The sequence below is a fragment of the Convolutriloba macropyga genome, chromosome 15 (assembly GCF_964194025.1).
Source record: "Convolutriloba macropyga chromosome 15, txConMacr16.3, whole genome shotgun sequence".
Classification (NCBI taxonomy): domain Eukaryota; kingdom Metazoa; phylum Xenacoelomorpha; order Acoela; family Convolutidae; genus Convolutriloba; species Convolutriloba macropyga.
Genome location: NC_134482.1, coordinates 46,015,396 through 46,024,227, shown reverse-complemented (window position 1 = coordinate 46,024,227; position 8,832 = coordinate 46,015,396). Strand labels below are relative to the sequence as shown.

Sequence of the window (8,832 nt, the reverse complement as noted above, 5' to 3'; positions counted from 1 at the left end):
CAACGAAATTCAACTTCTAAATAAAGTTAAGGTAATTTTACCTTAAAAACATCCTAACTCACCTTAACTGTTAAGATAGATTTGCCTTTCCTTAACTCACCTTAACTAAACCTAACTTTACCTTAACTTTACCTTATCACCGGTTTACCTTAACTCCGTTAAGGTAAATTTACCTTAACTTTGTTTAGTGTGTTCTAACATAACTCTGAAATTCGTCGAAATTTTTATTTCTTATTATTCAAGTTAGCAATTTTACGCCGCTTTTCAGAATGCCTTCTCGACCGTTTTTATGTAACACATACAACTTTGAATTATACTTCATTTTCATATATCATTTAAGGACTAATACAAGTCTTGCGCTTATGTTGCCACAGCCATTTGTCAATCTCAGGGGGCTCTGCTTATGTTTAGTTGCTGGAGTACTTTCCGATTGCAATTGTTGTCTGTCGTCTTGTAATCGGAAAGATATAGCAATCTATATTTTGGCACACTAAATAGAATTAAGGTATTTTTACCTTAACGGAGTTAAGGTAAACCGTTGATAAGGTGAAGTTAAAGTAAAGTTTACCTAATTTTTACCTTAACTCGAGTTAACGTAAAAATTTACGTTAACTCTGTTAAGGTAAAATTACCTTAACCTTATTTAGTTAAGGTAGTGAGGCCTTAACTTTTCAGGTTAAGTTCTGGTAAAGTTAGGGTAGTTAAGGTGAGTTAAGGAAAGGCAAATCTACCTTAACAGTTAAGGTGAGTTGGGATGTTTTTTAAGGTAGTGATACCTTAACTTTATTTAGTGTGAAATTTGACTTTTTTGTTTTGATGTTGTTGATTTCCAGGCTTTTTATCCGTGGTTACAGTTTTAAATTACTGTTGAAACTTGAAATTCTGTATATTTTCAGTTTTTGTGGCATTTTGTTGAGTTTAGCATGTTCGGACCCAATTGAGCTACAGTTAGGTAATTTGTTGGTTAGGGTTTCATGGTTAGGTCAGTGCCTGCATATAGTATCTTCTGTGTTGCTCTGGTTGCTTTCAATTGAAAAAAATGGTTAAGACCAGAATTTACAAATGCTCCGTCTTTCTATCGTTTTCACGTGAAGTATCAATTAAATTTATCTTTGTTTGTCAACAAAATTTGTTTAACATAGTCCAGTATTCGCGATTTCTAAGTCTATCCAATTCATTCTACGATTCCTTCGAAAAATAATAACCGCCACTCTTGGCTCAGCTTCAAAAGTCAGGTTGTTGCGTGTGAATGATATAAGATCCAAGCTTCCGCAATTTGTTTATCTACTTTTAGTATCCTTCTCTCAATTTGATATTTTTTTTAGAAATTCCTCACTTATTTGCTCTTCGCGTTCTGTTTTGAGCACTCCTATTCTTAATTTATGTTTAGTACATTCAAGTTTTTTTCATACTTGCATTGGCTGTTCCATTGTGGCACCAAAACTGGATAGTGAAATTTGCTACTGCCTTAGTAACGGTTTCATTTAAAATACTATGTTTTTAGTTCCATTAAATTATAGTTCTCTGGTTTTTGGAAGACTGCTCGTACATCAGTTAAGCAAGGAATATCATAAAAAGGCTCTCATTTCAGTTCAATCAAACAGTTGACCTTCAGACGCTCATTTAGAGTTCATTCAAACAGTTGACCTTAAAATGCTGCTTTTTTGAATACACTAAATCGTTTCGCGCACAATAAATCGAACAAATTCTCGCAGTTTCCTTTACAATATAAAAGCAATGAAAATAGCTAACAGTCAACTTACCAACCTGCTAACTCCTGATGAATGGAAACAGCTGAATAAAGAAACTTCCTACAAACTTTATCTTGATTTGTCTAATAAGTTACATCGTAAAGATTAATTATTGAACAAGTGATTACGGTACTCAATACGAAAATTGATGCTCATTCCTGCCTTGGAGGAGAGCAAGACAGCAACTCTGAGAAACAGTCAGCATCACCCCCAATGGTTTGGATTTGTTTCAGGAACAGGTCAGATACTTAAAGAAAATGATTTCACGACTTTGCAGGAGAATTGTGTTTTGGGCAGTAGGATAATAGCAAAACTGTATGACGATGCAAGTGTTCCACTGGAGGTTGCAATTCATGCGTATAAGGGTTCCTCGACGCTTGAAAAATTAAGTTGTTGACAAGCATGAATGAAAAAAACTAAAAACACAAATTCTGCAGGATGGGACTAATCCATCAAGCGTTTCAAGATCTTCAAAAAAGATTTGCTTGCTGACCATCTGACCATCAAAAATGTGTTTGGAAAAGCATGGAAAAAATTACTCCCGATTCAATGGTGCTGTGTGAAGTTTCTCCATTCAGGGAGAAACCTCGTGATAAAAAAAAGAAGAGTTCAAAACTACAATCCACGCATCACACACTTTAACCAACTGTACCATGACAATGTACATTTAATTTATAAGCCGGGGATACCATTTCTTAACAAACATACTGCTAGGATACCTATTGAAAACCTCAAATGGGGTTATTGACTTCAGTAAGGTAACATCCAAGGCTTCTTATAAAATGCAGAACAAGTTCTCTAATTATCAGCAACTTTTCTTACCCTCTAAACGACCACCAATCTTTTAATCGTTATCATACATACTAATTGTTGTCAAAACTTGACATTTAGATGAAATATGTGGAAAGATTTTGACTGTTTGATCGATTCATTGTGCACAAACGGTTTGACATCATTAAATGATTGCAATTTTGAAAGCCGTAACTCTATAGAGTTTATGTTATTACTTTTTGACGAGGCAAACAGAGGTTGTAAACTTTCGTATGCTACTTAGCCTCACAAATCTAAATTGAAAAAAACTTGATTTGTATTTGTTAAAAGTTGACCTGCTGAAAGTTTTCGGCTTTGTATGTATTTCTTATATTCCTTTTATTTTTTCACTTACTTATGTTAAATCATGGGCCTTTCGAAAGAAACCCGGGACCTTTGGAAACCTTAAGCAGTACTCACGCAAAATGTAAAATTTGGTCTTTGCAACTGAAAATTGATCTTGCTAACTGTCAAAATATCCAAAAAGGCATCATAAGTTGAAAAGTTTTCTCAATGATTATGGTCCAAACTGTATTTATGGTTTAACAGAAACCGGTTTGACCAAATAACCTGACTAAATTAGTTTTCATAACCCTAATCGCGATCATTTTGATATCCATCGATGTGATTGACAGCATAAAATAGAAGGATTATTGTTATTATTATTTTTTTATTATTATTATTAATTATTATTATTTTAAGGTAGTGATACCTTAACTTTATTTAGTGTGAAATTTGACTTTTTTGTTTTGATGTTGTTGATTTCCAGGCTATTTATCCGTGGTTACAGTTTTAAATTACTGTTGAAACTTGAAATTCTGTATATTTTCAGTTTTTGTGGCATTTTGTTGAGTTTAGCACGTTCGGACCCAATTGAGCTACAGTTAGGTAATTTGTTGGTTAGGGTTTCATGGTTAGGTAAGTGCCTGCATATAGTATCTTCTGTGTTGCTCTGGTTGCTTTCAATTGAAAAAAATTGTTTGACACCAGAATTTACAAATGCTCCGTCTTTCTATCGTTTTCACGTGAAGTATCAATTAAATTTATCTTTGTTTGTCAACAAAATTTGTTTAACATAGTCCAGTATTCGCGATTTCTAAGTCTATCCAATTAATTCTACGATTCCTTCGAAAAATATTAACCGCCACTCTTGGCTCAGCTCCAAAAGTCAGGTTGTTGCGTGTGAATGATATAAGATCCAAGCTTCCGCAATTTGGTTATCTACTTTTAGTAACCTTCTCTCAATTTGATATATTTTTTTAGAAATTCCTCACTTATTTGCTTTTCGCGTTCTGTTTTGAGCACTCCTATTCTTATTTTATGTTTAGTACATTCAAGTTTTTTTCTTACTTGCATTGGCTGTTCCATTGTGGCACCAAAACTGGATAGTGAAATTTGCTACTGCCTTAGTAACAGTTTCATCTAAAGTACTATGTTTTTAGTTCCATTAAGTTATAGTTCTCTGGTTTTTGGAAGACTGCTGGTACATCAGTTAAACAAGGAATATCCTAAAAAGGCTCTCATTTCAGTTCAATCAAACAATTGACTTTCAGACGCTCATTTAGAGTTCATTCAAACAGTTGACCTTAAAATGCTGCTTTTTTGAATAAACTAAATCGTTTCGCGCACAATAAGTCGAACAAATTCTCGCAGTTTCCTTTACAAGATAAAAGCAATGAAAATAGCTAACAGTCAACTTAACAACCTGCTAACTCAGGATGAATGGAAACAGCTGAATAAAGAAACTTCCTACAAACTTTATCTTGATTTGTCTAATAAGTTACATCGTAAATATTTATTTATTGAACAAGTGTTTACGGTACTCAATACAAAAATTGATGCTCATTCCTGCCTTGGAGGAGAGCAAGACAGCAACTCTGAGAAACAGTCAGCACCACCCCCAATGGTTTGGATTTGTTCCAGGAACAGGTCAGATACTTAAAGAAAATGATTTTACGACTTTGCAGGAGAATTGTGTTTTGGGCAGCAGGATAATAGCAAAACTGTATGACGATGCAAGTATTCCACTGGAGGTTGCAATTCATGCGTATCGGGGTTCCTCGACGCTTGAAAAATTAAAAGTTGTTGACAAGTATGAATGAAAAAAACTAAAAACACAAATTCTGCAGGATGGGACTAATCCATCAAGCGTTTCAAGATCTTCAAAAAAGATTTGCTTGCTGACCATCAAAAATGTGTTTAGAAAAGCATGGAAAAAATTACTCCCGATTCAATGGTGCTGTGTGAAGTTTCTCCATTCAGGGAGAAACCTCGTGATAAAAAAGAAGAGTTCCAAACTACAATCCACGCATCACACACTTTAACCAACTGTACCATGACAATGTACATTTAATTTATAAGCTGGGGATACCATTTCTTAACAAACATACTGCTAGGATACCTATTGAAAACCTCAAATGGGGTTATTGACTTCAGTAAGGTAACATCCAAGGCTTCTTATAAAATGCAGAACAAGTTCTCTAATTATCAGCAACTTTTCTTACCCTCTAAACGACCACCAATCTTTTAATCGTTATCATACATACTAATTGTTGTCGAAACTTGACATTTAGATGAAATATGTGGAAAGATTTTGACTGTTTGATCGATTCATTGTGCACAAACGGTTTGACATCATTAAACGATTGCAATTTAGAAAGCACTATAGAATTTATGTTATTATTTTTTGACGAGGCAAACAGAGGTTGTAAACTTTCGTATGCCACCTAGCCTCACAAATCTAAATTGAAAAAAAAAATTGATTTGTATTTGGTAAAAGTTGACCTGCTGAAAGTTTTCGGCTTTGTATGTATTTCTTATATTCCTTTTATTTTTTCACTTACTTATGTTAAATCATGGGCCTTTCGAAAGAAACCTGGGACCTTTGGAAACCTTAAGCAGTACTCACGCAAAATGTAAAATTTGGTCTTTGCAACTGAAAATTGATCTTGCTAACTGTCAAAATATCCAAGAAGACATCATAAGTTGAAAAGTTTTCTCAATGATTATGGTCCAAACTGTATTTATGGTTTAACAGAAACCTGTTTGACGAAATAACCTGACTAAATTAGATTTCATAACCCTAATCGCGATCATTTTGATATCCATCGATGTGATTGACAGCATAAAAAAGAAGGATTATTGTTATTTTTATTTTTTTTTTATTATTATTATTATTATTATTATTATCATTATTATTATTATTATTATTTTTATTATTTTTGTTTTTATCGTGGTGAGCACCTAGCTCACGCTGCAACCAAGAACTCAAATGAACTATTACAAACTCTCCTAAACTCTATATGTTACTATATCATATCATCTTTGATGTAATTAAGTCCATTGCGCGTTGCGCATATATGGTTACCTGATTGCACCAGACATTCTTCTATAGCTCCGATCGGAGCGTGATAGCTAATCGCACACAGTGTCTTTAGCAAGAAAACGATAATCGGACAAGAAAGAAATAATTCTTCTCGTGTTAGTCTTTTTACTGGCCTTTGGGAACGGATATTATCTATAGTCATATTCGGTGTTTCGTGGACACAACATGGCGCAGTCAGCACCCGTACCACTATTGCGTTCCCCAGCAGGAGTCTCATTCTTCTGGGACGGCGGCATTGAACCCCCAGTCGAATGGTCTACATGGGCCTCAACCCTCAAACTGTCCATCATGGCCAAAGATTCAATTAACTCAGATTCACAAATTAGACAGAAACCCGAGGCAAAAGACCTCTTTACCAAGCCGAACCCACATATGAACCCCCAAACAGAAAACGAACCCCAAGCCCAGCATTGAGAGAGAGACCTCAGAAACAACAAGCAAAAAGTGGACTGGGAAAATGAATACAAATATATTGTATTCAAAGGCCCCACAGTACATAGGTTCCCATGGGACGATCCCGACATTAAAGTTATGAGTCTCATCTATCTCAGTCTGGGAGCTGAAGGACAAACGATCTAACATCAACGTTTCCCACACTCAGTCATAAACCACATCACAGCATTCGAACTCGCCCACGAACTATACCTCATTCACCCGCCCACGAAGTATCCCACGAACTCGCCCACGAACTAACCCACGAAATCGTTCACGAACTGTCCCTCATTCACACGAACTATCTCTCATTCACCCGCCCAAGAAACACAACATATGACCGCTTCCTCCTGTTCACATGCAAACAGAAAGAAAACGAAAAACTTGAAATTTTCCACTGCCGCTTGAAAGCCCTAGGCGCAAAATGCCGCCTGGGAACCGCAGATGAAGAACTCATAAAAGATATCTTTATCGCGTTTATGTCCAATGCATACATAGAACGAGAGCTCCTTATGAAAACACGCACCCCCGTACAATTATTGCAATTCGCAATAAACCGCGAACGCGGACAAGAGAATCAGAGGGCGATCAACACACAACATAATCGTGCCCCACCCATCCCTTTCAACCAAATATCCTACATCCAAAGAAACCAAACCCCAAACCAGACACCCCGTCCACGCATACACACTCGGAACCCACTACCAAAACGTAACGCCACCCCATCAAACCCATGCAGACGCTGTGGATTACAGTACATCTACATGTATGCCCGGCAAAAAGAGTTCAATGCAACCTCTGCAAAAAAGTCGAACATTATAGCAAATTGTGCCGCTCAGCCAGAATCCTGTGGCAGAGCCAACAAATTACCCCTCAACAAAACATCCCACAAACCCGAAGAGCAAGAAACGTTAGAGAAACAACAAATACCCAGTTCCCACCCAACAGGAACAAAGATGCCCAATCATACAAAAACGACGAACCATTAGACCTCGAAAACACCTTTTTTATACAAGAAATTTTTGACAACTGGAACACGGTAAACTTTGTCAAACCCAAATCTTTCAATACTGATCACCCAGCCAAACACTCACCAAAACTATCGGACGAAATGTGGATACGTACCACATCGGACAAAACGGAAATCGACCGGCTAGCCGACTCAGGCAGCCCCAGAAATTTCGTCAGCAAAGGAGAAGCAGACAGAATACTACAAAACTCCAAATCCTCCAAATGGAAAAACCCCAAAGACTGTTCCACAAAATACAGATGCTTCAACATCATCGAAATACCCATAATAGGAGCAATCCAGATGCACCTAAGGTCAGGACACTGGGACGCGACCGATAACAAGATCCTGGTGGTCAACTCCAATACAGTCAACTTACTTGGACGGGACGTACTCGGAAAACTTAGATTCACGCTATCCCAAATGAAAGACAAACGATTCCTTCAAAACCCGACACTGACGCCAGCGGCGACCTGGGACCGAGACAAGAACTCCGAGTTCAACCTCGACATACAATATAGGCCAGATGCACCTCCCCCACAGGACACTCCCTCCGGAGAATTGAAGACAACGGACTCATCCGACTCTCACGACGCCCCACTCAAACCAGCCCAGAAGGCAGAGAAGGCCCAAGCAACAAACTTGGCCCGATTGGAGAAGCCACAAATCACACGCCCACAACAAGCCATGACCACCCGACAGGAAACAGCGGTCAATCGCGACGCACCGGGACCATCATCAGCCCGAACAGAAGCCACACCCACACAACTACAGCAAGGGACTTCCACCCCTATTGACAACATAGAATCAGCATTCCCGACAGCCAAATCATCAATCTACGTGTCTCCAATCAACACGATAACCCGCCCTTCAGCCACGCCAAAGCGATTAATTAAAACGAAATCTCCCAGAACGACCCCAAAGGGCACTCGGAAAACAATCAGAAAACAGGCCACTATATCGGCAGCACGGGAAACAGCAAACACAAAACTGACTAGAGCGAAAAATGCCGCTCTCAAACAGAGCAGGATCTTCGAACTCAGCCAATGCCCTATCAGCTTACTCGAGCTAAGGAAGAAAAAACAACGCGGATATTTCGGGCTCGTTCCCCAGGGTACGCCAAGCCATTTATTATCGCAGCTTCATCTTCCGCAGCGGATTTCATGTCATCCACGCCAACCAAAAGCACCGTATCCGAAATTGCCAGATCGACACTGCTACGCAACATCGGCAAAACTCAAGCAGAGGCCACGGTCAAGAAATTACATATCGAAAATACTATTGCACAATTCTCCCCACCGCCAGCTAAAAAGGACACCACCACCATTGATTTAGTAGAAATTTTAGAGGACTCTGTCACAACCCAACCTCACTGTCGATCCGAACTGTCCATCCTTCGGACAATCTATCGTCATCCTCTCCTCGGACTCACAGGACTCCAACCC

The 8,832-nt window shown here is 38.2% G+C and overlaps 2 protein-coding genes across 4 annotated transcripts in view; both read right to left on the bottom strand.

Annotated features, from left to right (window-relative positions):
* The window catches only part of LOC142354506 (chromobox protein homolog 3-like), a 572,284-nt gene that overhangs the window by 266,329 nt on the left and 297,123 nt on the right, over positions 1 to 8,832 (bottom strand). The window lies entirely within an intron of this gene.
* LOC142354503 (uncharacterized) overlaps positions 1 to 8,832 on the bottom strand; it is a 63,992-nt gene that overhangs the window by 24,830 nt on the left and 30,330 nt on the right. The gene's annotated exons all lie outside the window — the stretch shown is intronic.